General features: G+C 41.4%; 2 protein-coding genes across 15 annotated transcripts in view; one reads left to right on the top strand and one right to left on the bottom strand.

The window, feature by feature from the left end:
- The window catches only part of ESRRB (estrogen related receptor beta), a 140,811-nt gene that overhangs the window by 60,283 nt on the left and 67,311 nt on the right, over positions 1-13,217 (bottom strand). The gene's annotated exons all lie outside the window — the stretch shown is intronic.
- The window catches only part of LOC146544324 (uncharacterized), a 175,328-nt gene extending 162,111 nt beyond the window's left edge, over positions 1-13,217 (top strand). For 11 of the 12 annotated variants that reach the window (XR_014883665.1, XM_085225370.1, XM_085225367.1 and 8 more), the window contains one exon: positions 1-11,077. This exon is cut by the window's left edge. The gene's annotated coding sequence lies outside the window, so the exon portion shown is untranslated. The other variant, XM_085225366.1, reaches the window with a different exon arrangement.

Genomic DNA, 13,217 nt, shown 5'->3' with positions numbered 1-13,217 from the left:
GGCTCCTGAGGATGGGTTATCAAGGTTGCAGAGCATCTCTGCTCCACATCTATCCTCAGGCTGCAGCTAATCAATGCCAGACCTGAAAGGAGCAGGCAATGCCAGCCTCAGCACCACATTCCAACACCACATCGATCTCTGGGAGGAAAGGGGACTTGTGTCTGTGCCCACTGATCTGCTGTGTCACAGGCAGAATTCTTCCAGGAATGTACTTGGCAGCATAAGCACCCAGCTGGGAGAAAGGGGAAAATTCCTCAGGTGGGAAAGTTACCTCATACATGATACCATAGCAGCAAACTGTCCCATGGCTTAGCTGATCTAGGATGAAGCTTAGGGCTTTTGTGCATGCTGATTTACCTTCCTTAGCTGAAGTACCAGAGGCACATCAATACTCTCAGGGCTGGGTGACAACTGCTGTACCCCAAGGGCTGAATTTTCTTTCCTCCCAAGAAACAAAACCACAGTCTGTGCATAAAGAGGCCTCTCATCATGCAAGACTAACAGCTTCTTTCCTTGTCCATCTCTGTTGCTCTTCTTTCAATAAAGCTTGCTTTTGCTTTCTGGCATTTTCCAAATATTAGATACATCTTTTAAACATAGATCTGGCTGAAACTTCAAAAAAACACATAATCCCAGAATCAACTGTTCTCTTCCACTGTGAGAAAGATATCCAAGACTTTGCTTCACATCCTACCTGAAACTTTTGTTCATTTGTATAAACTTGCTCAGTGAAAAATAAAGAAAGGGAAGAAGAGCTACCAACAGGTTGGTCTTAGGAGCTTTGAGGTATTTTCTACGTAGAAAATATGCACCTCCCTCTAAGAGATTTTCTTGCTGTCAGTGATGTATGGTCCCATCTTTCTAGGACTGAGTAAAGGCTGTTGAATGACATCCTGTCACAACCAACTTAGGTGCTGCTGGTGGTAGCAAGAGATAAACTTGAGTCATAGCTTTGCCCCAGTTACTGATGTGGGAAGTAATTAACTCGTCACTACTGCCTTTCTTCAAGTTACAAGCTCCCAAGAATAGCAGAGACACAGAGCATTCACATTGGTGGAATTCAAAAGCCTCAACTTGTCCAGTCTGTGGCAGACCAAGGGAGTGCCCTGGCTGAGTGGAGGGGAGAAATGAACCTTCAAGCAGAGAAAAAAGGCACATAACAAAGTCCTGGGAAGCCCCAGGTTTCAGTAAAGAGTCAGAGCCAAGACAGAAAGGAAAAATTGGGAGATGGGGTAAGAAAAAAAAACAAATACCAAAACTCTTTAGACTCCAAAAGACGATAGAAAAGCAAAACAAAAACCATGTTCTGGTAACCGTAAATCAAAGGCAATCTGCATCAGTTCGCAGCAGATCTGCGTCAAAGGGAGATTTTCAGCAGGTAAGCAGGAGAAGCAAGAAAACCACTGTATCCTTTGTCTTTGGAACGGAGTATGCATAGATGCAGGGCATGGACAACACAATATAGATGCTGCCAGGGCAAAAAGGTCTCTGAAATTAATGCTTACGCATGCAATGCAATACACAGGGACCTGCTCTCAAAGGAGGATATTTTCCAGAACTGCAGAATGTGCTTATCTCCATATCTGAGTGTGAAAATCAGGACCGCACATACAGTATAAGTTTATATACACACAAATATAGAAGCCTACTTGTAAAGAGGAAAAGGCATCTTTGCCATTCAGCTCCGAACGAGCAAGAATGCTCTCATCTTTCTCTGACCTGTGTCAAGGTAGAACAGGTACACTTGTGCTGCACTTAAGATTTCATCTAGACTATAGAGATTGAAACTAAAGGACTTGGTATGCGGCACCAGTCCCCAAGAATTTCTTTTCACTAAAGCAAAAGTAGAGAACAATCTGATTTGTGTGACTGTGATAGGGCTGGCTTTATTATTAAATGCATTACTGTCAGACCCAAAGCGTTCGTCTCATTAAAGTATCTTCTCATAAGAACTTCCATTCCAGAGACAGATTAAAGAAAGGAGATATTTCAATCCACAATTTACCAGCAGGGGAGAGAATCAGAGACTTAAGTCTCTGCTCAGATCACCTAAGGAACTTATAGAAGACCTGGGAACCGAGCTTTGATCCTGATCCCAGATTTATAGCATTCAACTTCCTTATGAAACAGAAGTTAGGAGAACAGCAGAATCAGAAGAGATACTTTGCATGCTTCCAAGAGCACGAAGTATATTTAATTTATTGGTAGGGACAGAATACCACAGAAAATGAAATAGCTTTTTATTAAAAACCAACAACAATAACCACCACTCATCACAAAACCTTTAAAATTTGCTCCAAAACTCACGCTAAAAGTACATCTAAGGAGTTTTCAGGATTTTTTTTGTTGTTGTTGTTCCTTTGTGAAATGTTTGCTTACATTTATTTTCATTTATCTTAAGAAAAAAATTATTTTCACTGAGAAATGAAAACTATACAAGGACAACTCATTTCAGCATAGCTAGAAAAAAATCAATTTCCTCAAGTTAAAGTTTTACTCTTTCCTTGAGAAGGAAAAAAAAAATAATCCTAGAGAGAATTCCCACCTGCTGGGAACATGAACCAAATAGCAAAATGTAGCTCTCAAGAGCAGAAACATCTGCCGAGTGCCTGTAAAAGGAAGTAAACAAGGAAGGGACCCTATCTTTCAGGACAGAAAGCATCAACGCTGCACTCTGTGAGCACCGCAGCCAGGTTTGGGGAGTCTGTGCTGCCATCTTCAGGGATGCTCGCTTTTTTTCCATGACCCAAAATCACAGACGAAGGCAAACAAAAAGGAAAGAATTTCAACATAAAGACAGATAACAAGGAGATGACAGCTCCACTCTTTTCCCTCCAAAATTGCTGGGTGCCTTGTGGAGAATCATGGAAATTAAAACTGGGAGTGCCAAATAAATCCTGCCTTGTCCATACGCTCCCAGGCTGCAGTAAAGCTAATAATTGGTGCCTAGACCTGTCCGATTTCTCTCTATTCTTCTAATCCAGAATAGAATCAGGTGATTATTCAGTGTACCTCAATAGCAGATGCTCAGTTGAGGCTAATAACCATCTTCTTTACAAAGCAATTTCAAAAAGAAAGAGAGACCCTGACCCCTTCCCACTGGGCTGAATTAAAATGAAACAGTTAATTGTGTGCCCACAGGGTACTCAAAGTCCTGTTTTGTGAGAATATATCACAGGTATTCAAAAATTTCATGTACGTGTTATTCTTCCTCAGACTAAACAGCTAGATTTGAGAGGCTGTGGGGATAAATGCTGCATAATAGCAAAGGTAAATTGAAGAAGACAAATCAGAATCTCCTTGTTTCTGACCCAGCAGTCATATATGTATCTCAAATCATTCCAAAGTGCCTTTTGATGTGTGCAACTGTTTTGGTTTTGTTTTTTATTTTTATTTTTTTTAAAGAACAATCCATCCTACAGGGCTGTGAACTCTGTCATTTCCCCGACTTTTTACCTTGTCACAAGTATTTCACATTTTTTTTCCGAAATTGCTTCACAGCCGCAGTGTCTTTGCAGACACATGATTTTCAACCTGAAAACACAGCATTGATAAGTTGAATTTTGTTGTGTTTTCAGGTTGAAAATCATGTGTCTGTTCCCCAGTTGCTATGCTGGGGACTTTCTTTACTGGTCATAACTCTGAACAAGTTCAAGCCATGCTCTTCAGATCTCCATTGCCCTCTGGCCTCACTGCCCCCCAGTAAATCTGAGTGCTTCATCTTCTCAACACATCTACATGACAGAATAAGAAATAATGTTTTTATTCAAATTAAGCACCAACTATAAGCTCCTACATAGGTCAGTATAATGGCTGAAGGTTAGAGATATAAAACTGCACTATCTGTTTTATTAACAACCTATTCTTCCTTAAAGCTTTTGGCTTTGTATTTTATTTCACCTAGGATACTGTTATTACCTCACAAAATTGAAGACTTCCTAAAAATGACTTAGGTCATTTTTTAAAAATGGCGATTTACAGTGAGTTAGAAGCTTAGAAGTTAGACTGTAACAGAAGATAAGTAATAATGTAAATTTCTGAGTTGAAAGTTAATCAGAACTCAAGCATCCACCCAATAACCAATACTGCAGTGCCACTACAGGTGCCAGGCTGAGATGTTGGCAACAACTCTAGCTCTCATAAAGAAGAGACTCCTATACTGGAAAAGTAGATTGAACAGAGCAGAAAGCAGTTGCTTAGCTGATAGATTATTTTTAAACCATTCCAGAAGATTTAATAGACAGCCTCTCCTCAGATCATGCTGCCCTTTCAGTGATCCATCACATGCAGCCTAGTCCATTTGTTTTGAGCACCTTACCAACATGCACCTGCCTTCCTCCATGCCATCCTTCACTTCACAATGGACTGGTTGATGCTGCCTCACAGCAAGCACCCACAACACTTCCTTCTACAAGACCTGCACTACTAGAAGCACTGACAGAGAGCAGCTCACTAATGATGAGTGAGATGCACAATGAAGGACTCACGCTGTTGTTTCAAAATCTTTCAAAAAACATAAGTGCACTCGCAGTCAATAAGATTGGGCAGATTGCTTTTCTTTTCCCAGTCCTGGCTTGCTGCTGGGCTGGGGGAAAAACAGAACTAGCAAGCCTTTATTCACTTGGCTTTCTGATCTCTCTGCCTTGGTGCCTCCTCACTGCTTTCCAGACTCGCGCCAGGCCTCAGGGCAGTACCACCTCTCAGCACACCTCTCGCAGCAGGCAGCATGCCGCGGCCCAGTCCTGGGAAGAGGCATTCCTGGTATTGTCCTTGGGAAAACTGCAAAGCTGCTGCTCTGCAACTCCAAGTCTGAACACAGTTGGGGAGGAGTGAAGCACACTGGGTTTGTGGGGCTGCACAGAGAGACGGACACAGGGCCAGATATAGATGGGACAGCAGCAGCTCGTGCTGGCCACTGCAGAGTAGCATGAGCGGAGCCAGCATGAGGCAGCTTACCCGAGCAGTGCTTCAGTTGGTGCAGTAATATCAGCCTCACACTTTCATGAGCGCTAAGTTCACACAAAAATGTTTTTTTTTTAAACCCACCACAGGCGATTAAGCTGTGATCTAGATTAATTAGCTGCCATATTTCATGTTTAAAACCAGAACTGGCCTGTGCTGACACTGAGGAAACTTATAATTTTTTCACTCATACCTAACGGCCTCTGGTTTTTCACGCTGCCTGGAGGCAAAGGGCTGCTCTCGGCCGCACACTGCTGGGCCAGGCTGTACTGCACCCACTGCCAGCAGCCATTCTGCCACACTCCCGGGATGGGTGAGGGTGGGGAACCAGAGATCTCCTGATGGAAGTGCTGACCCTGCCGTAACCCATGTGTCCCAACCAGCATTGCTTCAGTGTTAAAAACAAAAGATTGATGAATTGCATAATTTACTTTTATCGCTGTTAATTTTTCTGAGTGCTGCTGGTTGGTAACTCCTGGAAGCTAACAGGCTCCTTTGGCCACACAACATTTACTCCATCACCGCATCTGGAGGCTAAAGCTGTGTCCTTGCCCTTCTGAGGGATAAGGGATTGTGACAACGCACATCAAGAAAAGGACGTCTCACAGAAGTATAGCATTTCTTCATGGAAACAGGGTTCACCTTCTGCCTCCTGTTTCCTGTGAAGGTCTTTCACTTTGCACTTTTAAATCCTTAAATAAAGAGGAGACAAGCAACAATTCTGTTTACACAACATCAGAGGTTAGCTTTACCAAAACTAAGTTGAGATGCTAGACACTCCTCTTCAGCCCCTATTTTGCTCCCTGTCCATTAAAATTATAACAAATACTGTTCAGTCTGCCTCTCCAAAGCACCATTCAACAAGGAGGCAACAGGTAGTGCCTGGTAATCCTGCAACACAGCACTGAGACTTGAAACTAGCAACAGTCTGTGGAGTGGGCCAGAAAAATCTTTACAAATTGGCTGTAGTCCTCAGTTTCCTCCTATTCCAGCTCATTGAATGCGAGTTGCTTTTTCTCCCAGGGTTATTCTATAATTTCTATCACACCAAAACGTACAGCTGAGCTATTCCTTCTTTCACACTGAGTCAGTGTTGCTCTAATTCACACCCAAGGCTGCACAGGTCTCCACTCTACCCTGCCATGCTGCACTTTTCCTGCCTTCTCCGCTCCCTTGGAGCAGAAGAGCCACACAGGCCTCCTACCAGCTGCTGATGTGCATCTTCCTTCTATAGTTGCAGGGATGCTAAACACACTGTAATAAATCTCCTCATCCCATGGGAACAGTTCACTTTCCTCAGGCCCCATGACATTACACACAGCAGCTCTTTCCAATGTCAAAAGCACCATTTCAAAGCTGCTCTGCCTTCTGAAAGATCCTGCTGCCCTATTTCTCTTCTCCAGCCTGTGCAATTTACCCCTCGCACCACCCAGCTTTCAGGTTCCCCGCAGTAGGTGCAGGCAGCAGGCTCTGCTCTCAGCCAGCAATAGAGGACACTGAAGGGCTGTTAGGTGGGAGGAACCCTGCGTGCTGGCATGAGCAGTCTTTACATGCGTGCTTCTTCCTTGCCTCACAAGGACATCGCCGACACTTTCTCTTTGTGGCAGAGAGACAAAGCAAGAGAGTCTGCAAATTTGAAGGAAAGTCCAGTCAAATGGTCACACAGTGCCTGTAGAACTAAAAAGGTGAGAGAAAAACACAGCAGTAGTTTCACAAGGCTTGACCCCAATTTTTAGGCAAATCCTCATTCAATTTTAGTAGACCAAACCTATGCATATGCTAGAAAATTTTTTCTCTCTTCCTGTCATCTCCCCTTCCCTTAAAGCTGTTGTATCCAAATTCCAGCTTTCTGCAGGAAGAAATGGTTCTGTATTTTCAGTGCACATTCAGTAATTTAAATGAGAAAAGTGGTCAGAAATAGATTTTTCCTACTATGCATCAGAAAGAAGCCTTAGTCAAGGCAAGACAAGACACAGACACAGTCACTACTGTCCTGGGCTTTTTGTTCACCATCGCTCTGTCACAGTGAGAGCTCAAGCTTCATGACCCAGATATTATCCTTGCTTTTCTCTCCTCCAGCTCACCATCTCCAGTCAAACACAGCTCAGTGGAAGGACGCTGTTTACAACCTGAAACGCTCAAGATCATTCTGCACTATCAACTCTCCTTCAGATCTCCTGTCTAGAGCAGCAGGACACCTCCTGGCATTGCTTTACGCATTTCCTAGCAGCATCAGGGGTTAAACAATACTACAGAATCAGATGGTGTTAAATTTGTATTTCCAGCCCACAGGTGAATAACAGGGAGATTTTGCTTAAGGCACAGTTTGTTACATTCGCTTTCTATTTTTTTTTTCTCAATTTTCTCCACTGTTATAAAGATGTAATTGCTGTTGAGTTTGATGGCATTTACATATATATTTTTAAAAAGATCTTGAAACAAGATTCAGGTCTGCACATTTGTCTTGTTCTAGTCTCCTTTTTCCTTCACCCAGGCCTTCTTCTTCCGTAGGTTTCATCTTCACAAATTTGGCAAAGGACATTCTCATCTAGAGCTCTCCGGAATTCTCCACATGCTGGAATGCTTCTTTGGAGACCTCCTTTACTCTTCTCTGCTGTGTTTTCATCCCAATAATATTCTTTGCAACTTCAGCAAGTTCACACTTCACCACCTCTCACACCTCATTTGGCATTTTGTCCTCTGTGCATTTTAGCAATGCATCAAACTGCTCCCCAATTACCACTATGTAGCCTTCCCCAACATATTCCAAATTATTCCCAAAAGGCTGAAAGAATAATTTCATGCATCAGAAGCATGAAACTTGAACTCTGAAGGAAGTACCCAGTGATTTGAGGCACTAGCAGCACCTAGCAGAGTTTTAGATGAGGAAAATGACTCCCCATACAAAGATTTAGGGTTTTATTGTTTATTTTCCCCTTCATACAATCTCTTATATCAGTTCCAGGTATATCTTCCCCTACTGTGATGTTGAGTTGAACGGCCTAATATTAGTGTTGTGCCAGTTTTACACTTCCATATGCCACCTGATTTTGACAGTTACTTGTCATTTGCTCAGGTATAAATGACAGCCAATTCAGATCCAAAGCAGCTTAGAAGACAGTTTTAAAAGTAAGTTCCCAAACATGCTTGAAGCTTGTAGATGGCTTCTTCATCTTGTGGCTTCTGCTTGTCTTGTTTCCCATATAAATTCTTAACACCAGCCTCTTCCTTCAACAACACTGACAACATTTCATGGTTGTTAGTTGCTTTCAGATGATGAAATAACCTGATATAAATTACCTATTGCTGTGAGTCAAAGAGAATGTGTGAGCACAATTGTTGCTCCAGGAAGGCAGGCAGCAAGTACTGACTGTATCATTATAGGCAGAAGGTTTTTTTTTTTTTATCATCATAGAAGTTATTTTAACCTGATTTCCTCCTCCAAGATTTTTCTCTATGATATCAAAAAATTTTTTTTGATGGCTCAGTAGTCCACATCATGAGAAGTAGCAAACCTTTATCCTAACTCTCACACTGGTGATGTATCAAAGATGCAGTGAGACTACCCCAATGTCACTGTACCAGAAGAAACAAGAGACATTGAGGACTGGGGCCAGAAGTCACAACAGGCAATCAAAAAATGAATGGATTGCTCTCTGTTAAATCTGCACTTAATTGTTGCTCACTGATACTCATCCACTCTGTTAAGAAAAGAATCATATTAGACCACCTACTAGTAATGAAAAGATAAAGAGACTATTTCAAACAAGTATGCTGATATTAATAATATATAATGCAGACATGGTATATTCTAGTCTCGATGAGAAATTAGCTACATAAATTCCTGCATCTCCTGATGAGACAGAATTGATGCTCTCAGTGAAGTAGTTATGAAGTTCAAGCCAATGTATCACCTGTGGATTCTTAACACAGGCTGCAGTAGCCCCACGATTCAGATCCTGGTGACCCAATTACTCTCCCAGCTGCCCATCACCTACACAAGATACATCACAATACTCTGTCCATGAACTAGGTAAGGAATACTCTTTCACACAGGTTTTACCTCAACTAATCTAAAATGTCTAGGTTTCACATTATTAGGGACAGACTGGCAAACTAGATACTTTAATACACCAGAAAATGGTTTGATAGGCTCAAGTACGAAGAAAATCATAAGATTGCTTCATTTAGGAAACAAACATATCAAAAGAAACAAACACATCAAAAGAAGTAAACACAGAGATGCACTCAAAGATGAGAACGTATTTCTCAAAGGTTACAAGGGACTAAGATGGGAAGCTACTCTTTTTCTTTCCTAATCAAGCTTCTTCACAATGAGATCACTCCTTGGCAGACATGGTGACAGCTTCCAAACACTGTATTAGCAGGATGAGGAACAGAGTTTGCAGGACACGACTTGTGATGGATGTCACAAAATCTCCTCAGAGGCTTCAAAAAAATCCATGAAGATGGCAACGCTCTCCTAATGTGGCAATAAGAGCCAGTGCCAAGGTGCCCAGGAGAAATCCACGTATACTTTTTAGAGGACAAAATAATCTGAATGTTTCTAAAGAGCCAGGCTGTGAAAGGTGTGACGGCTGGTCCCAGGCAGCTCCACAGCCCCCGAGCAGGAACGTGCAGTAGTGTTGGGTAGGGCTGTGCACATGGCTTCTGAGCTCTGTCAGTTCCCACCTGCACTACAGCCACAGGCAGGTGCAGGTAAAGCCTCTAGCCATCCTCCAATGAGGATTCTCCTTTCAAAAGACAGTTCTATCTATGCTGCCTTTGTTTATGCCCAAATTGAACAGGCAAATCACCTGCAGTCTGCATATCAGTATTGTTAACCTCCCAAGAATCCCACGTTTGCACGTTTTCCCAGAACAGTTCAAAGACAGAGATGTTGAGAATCTTTAGTGTGACATCAAACTTCTCTTACAGGAGGTGAAATAGCCTCTTCAAGATGCTTTTCCCACCAAGGCTCTGTGTTCCTGGGAAGTTCTTCTGGAGCAGGTATTTGAAAGAATTAATCCGGGTCTCCTCTCACCCATCGGCCTCTTCCTTCTCTACCCAGATATCCCATCTTCTCGATGAAACTCATATCAGGCTCGAGCAACTGCTGCTGAAACAAGCCACCTGTGTCCACTGGCTTCCCTTAACCTCTAACTTCAGATTCAGAAACTGAAATAATTTTATTTATTTATTTTTTTTTTAAATGAAATCTTCATCCCCCTGCTTCCTCACATAGGTGTTGCACAGCGGATTTCTCCAAGAACAGAGTGACATTTAGCATCAGAAAATTTTGGCTGCAAATTTTTTCCTCTGTCTCAAGGGAATAATGGGTTTTCCTGTGCCCACTTTGTGCCAGTTACCTGCTTTCAGCACAGAACAGCCTGATGTCTGTACTGAATGCCGTGCCGTGGTCAGCTAACCAGCAGAGGCAAGCTGAAGATCAGTGGAATTTGGTGCCTTCCTTGAAAGTGCCAGCTATAGGAACACATCACAAAGCATTCACGTACAGTATTTACCTGGTCCCTTTTCTATCTACAGATTTCTGAATCAAATAAATTATAAATTATCTCCTGAGAGGTAGTCAAGAACTTATAATAGACACCAACCGCCCAGCCTCTTTTAATCCATCCAATATTAGACCCGTTATTCATCGGGATAACAATCCTATTTGCAAATCAGCTACCTTTATCAGATAACCAACAGGAGCTAGTACAATATCTATTAGTCCAACAATATCAGCACCAAGATATATAACTGCTTCTGTACAAAAGCCCTTCTTCTAATCCTTCTTAAACTCAACAAGACTGATTGGTTTTTATTATTCATGAATTAATTTTTAACTCTTGCTCCAACAGGAGAATTGAATGTATAATATTTTGCAGACATTGAGGCAAAGGAACAGTAAGCTAAAAAAGCAGACCATCCAAAAGCAGGTATTTTTTCTTCTTTCAACAAACAGTAAGGGGGAGAAACCACATCTTTTTTTCCTCTAAACACCTGGGCAAAAATTCTAAGGAATATGAGTGTATTAAAAGTGCACAAATACTGCATCCGTGTATTGCACGCGGTTTTGTTTTTTTTTTCATAAATAAAAATGGCTACGGAATTGAATTGCTTGATAGTTTTAAAAATAAGTCCATATTAGAACATGAACTCAAGTGGAGAGATTCCTACAGAGATGGTCCGTAGTATTAACTGATTAGTTAGGGCTTACAGCTTCTTCTGCAATGACAGCTCCCTAGCTATAACTGCTAGAAAAAAAGCAACTGCTCTGTTCTAATCTAAAGAATATATCCAAAGGAATAAAAAGAGAGTAATGAGAAACACTATAGTTATTGAAAAAACACAAAGCACATCCCGTCATCAAACAATTTCCGAAGCAAGGGATTCCATAAGGGAAACAACCTACATTCTGTGTCCTGCAAAAACAAAAACACATTGAAAAAGAGAAAAGTTTCCAAAATAACCAAAAATTGAACAAACAAACAAACCTCCAAACACATGACTTTTCTGGTTATGCCACAGGAGCCTAGCTTGCAGTTTGCAAAACATTTTTCAAATTCATCTGTGGCATTTTATTTGAAGAAAATCTTTGCTGATCTTTAAAAATCACAGATTCCAAGATATATCGGTTTATAAACAGAACATCCATTGCCAGTTGTTTGATAGCACCTAACCCTAAATACTTGCTAATTATTATATCTGTTAAGTTGTAACAAAAGCACCAAATATTTTTTTGAGGTACGTATGGCATATTTGGATGGCATTCTGCTTTTATAGAACAGCTTCCATGCACGGCTCTAAAAAGATTTACAAACTTTAATTAACCAACACTCAGGATGATCTTGTGATGAAGACAGACAACTATCCTTAATTTTTATGCATTTACACACGCACACAAATACACAACCACATGCAGAAAGATGTGCGTATGTGAGACTTAACACGGATAACGATTCAAGTGAAACAACACGTAGAATGAACTTGCTCTAAGTTATATATTTCATCTTTTTTTTCCCCTGCTAACTTACAGTGTGCACTTTTATTTAAAAAATAAACATGGACACATATAGCCTGATATACATATGTCCACGCACTTACAGATCTCTGTATACAAGACAACTGTTTCTGTCACAGCTGGGCTCATTCTAGACCTCCACAGTGTGCTTGGTGCCACAACTACGCAACTCGCATCAACTATTCTGCGGGAGATGCTCCTGGCATCATCTATGTCAAGTAATACATACATACATACAGACAGACACATCAATATACTTAACCATCATTTTCAAAAGGTCGCATTTGCTACAATCTATTACGGCCAAAAAAAGCCTCAAGAAGCAGAGTTAACATCCTTCACAAAGCTCAGGCACTGCGACACAAGTGCCCACGTCGGGATTTCCCTGGCTGTGTGTCGACCGTGCCAGCTGCTGTGCCTGCCCCAGTCCCTGGGCACACTGCACTGCTTCTGCACAGCACATCTTGGAAGTCACTGCTCAACAGTCGGGTGCACGGAGAGTCCTGCTCCATCCAGACACCTCTGCACCGCCATCAATCTGATGTCAAAAACTGTGTCAGGCAATAGGCACCAAGGCTTTTACTTTTGCAGGAGAATGTTTTCAGCCTCTCCTTGCACCATTACCCCTCCAGTTGACAAAAATGACCTGAAAACCTCTATCAACAGAAACATAACAACTAAAAGAAATGGAATCAAACTCAGAGGCAAAATGTAGAAGCAGAACCCTACATGCCTGAAAAAAGGCTGTGGAAGAACAGAATTTGTATTCCAAACAATTAAATATCTCTTACTCCTTCCTCTGCAGCACTTTCTGAACTGTTTAAAACCAGGTGGCATTTGCATGCCATCCGTGGTCCAGAAACAAATTAAACTAAAAACACTGCAACTCCTCAAAACTACTGTATAAGTCAATGATTGATTTAAAAAATAAAAAGCAAAGGATGAGGAAATGTATACGTTAAAATGTACATAGGTTAATTCTGGCTCTGGGCACCAAAAAGAATTTGAAATCAAGTCTTTGAGATCAGTAACACTCTATGTTCTCCATTGCTATGCTGTCAAATCTGTGAAAATCTCATTGAAGTAGGGTTTGTTTTGTTTGTTTTGTTTTGTTTTAATAGCCAGGAAACAAACAGCATTGCTGAGAATGAGAAAGTTGTCAGACTAACCGAATAAAAATAAAAATTACACACAAGGCTTCAGAAAAATAAAATCTGTCAAACAATAA

Source organism: Meleagris gallopavo, chromosome 5 (assembly GCF_905368555.1).
Source record: "Meleagris gallopavo chromosome 5, MGAL_WU_HG_1.1, whole genome shotgun sequence".
Taxonomy (NCBI): domain Eukaryota; kingdom Metazoa; phylum Chordata; class Aves; order Galliformes; family Phasianidae; genus Meleagris; species Meleagris gallopavo.
The sequence above is the reverse complement of the archived record's forward strand: the minus strand, read 5'-3'. Positions and strand labels throughout refer to the sequence as shown.